This window comes from Notolabrus celidotus, chromosome 13 (assembly GCF_009762535.1).
Source record: "Notolabrus celidotus isolate fNotCel1 chromosome 13, fNotCel1.pri, whole genome shotgun sequence".
Taxonomy (NCBI): Eukaryota; Metazoa; Chordata; class Actinopteri; order Labriformes; family Labridae; genus Notolabrus; species Notolabrus celidotus.
Window position 1 is genome coordinate 30802583 of NC_048284.1, and position 1951 is coordinate 30804533.

Below are 1951 nucleotides of genomic sequence, written 5' to 3' on the forward strand. Positions count from 1 at the left end.
TGCATTTCTGCAGGTCTTCATGAGCCGCCTGCAGCTGCACAATCAGCTCTGATGTGTCTTTCTCCTGGCTCTGGGTGACCTGGTCTGCTGTGGAAACATGAGCGGCAGTAGTGCTTTGCCTCATGAGTCTCTGCCTCATCATGGTTCGCTTCAGTTCAGAGGCTGCAGCTTTGTTTTTTGCATTTTGCAGGTCAAAGTGAGCCTGATCCAGCTGGATCTTCATCTCTCCTGCTTGTTTCTCTGCAGCGACGTGTCGTAGGTAATGCAGATGATGAGCTTCCTCAAGCTGCTCTTTCAGGCGAGCGTTTTCTGCCTTCAGCTGAGACAGTTCGTCCTCCTTCACGGAGGACTCAGTCTGCCAGCCGTGGTCTCTCTCGTTGCTGTTCGCTGTCTCCATGTTTCTCCACCTCCTCTGGTTTCTATTTCTTCTGTCCATTGCTTTAGATTAACTAGAAGCGTCTGGATGTAAGAGTTAAGTGGATAGGTTTGTGAATGCTCTGAAGGCTTTGCAAAGTACCGACTGGTAGTTAGACTACTTGAAGTGGTGATGAAGATCTGGTTGAGACCTTTGGTTTATAGTCTGCAGTAAGCCTGATGTCATAGATGTCACGGTCCAACTTTGTGACGCTGCATTCCAGAATAAGATCAAAGCCATTCCCTCTCAACCAGAGGACACATCAGTGTTTTGATTCAAAACACAGTGGCCATGCACATTTATTATGTTGAAATGCTGAGCATTTCAACATATTGTTATTCCTAAACTTTATACTTTTTATTATGTTGAAATGCTGAGCATTTCAACATATTGTTATTCAACTTTAAACTTATTATTATTATTATTTTTCTTCTTCCGTTACGCCTTTCACAGCCTTCAAATTTTGTCCGATTTTCACCGTTCAACTTTTAAACTATTCAGCTTCTTCACTATTCGCAGGCTATATCTTCTCACATATTCAACCCTTATACTTTTTGAATTATTCAACTTTATTCAACCTTTATTTTAACATTGAAACAGATGGGGCGGAATCTTCAAATCCACTTCAACTTCTTCAACTACTACAGCTCATAGCTTCAGCATACTTTCACTTATAGACTCAATTCAAACTTTAAACTGTTCACAAGACTTTCAGCTATCTACACATGTTTCACTTCTTTGATACCTTTCACAGTTTCACAGATTTCACCGTTCAAAAATTCATCAAATTTCAGCTCTTTCCTCACTTTAACATTGGTGTGTGTGGGGTGGAACTCTGGTGGGCAGAGTGAGAGGTTCAAAACTTAGAGTGGGCAGGCTGGGCAAAAAATGGGACATGGCCTCTGGAAAAATTGCCAGAAAATCCACAAATTTCACTCCACATACACAAATAAGACATCAAAACGTTCCCTGTCTTCTCCTGCTTCTGTCAAAGAGGTTACCAAAGTAAAAGATTGTACCGTTGAGCCACCAGGTCACCAACTGTCAGAGAAAGTCTCTCTGCTCGGCCATCTGCCGTAATGTTAAACATTTCTGGAGGGCAGCACACATTTCACTTTTCTTAACTCGCTGCCCTGACTGCATTTCTGACTGTACAGACATGAAAAACACATCACTGTGTTCATCAGAGTCTTCTGATGCTCACGATTTGATCCTTTTTCTGATAGCTATTACGGTTATCGCATAGTGTTGGCACATGTAGACCCTAATTTACTCCATGAATCCCATTCTTAATCAACTGTCACACAGCAGTTACACAGCTGGTCCCATCACAATGGAAACAGTTAATGACAGTTGGAAACAGTTAATGACAGTTGGAAACACAGGTGATTCAGATGACCTCCTCAGTTCTGACTGACACAAAGACACACGCACACACATGTGATTCAGATGACCTCCTCAGTGAGTGACAAACACAAACACACATACACACACATACACAAACACACACAGGTGATTCAGATGACCTCATCAGTG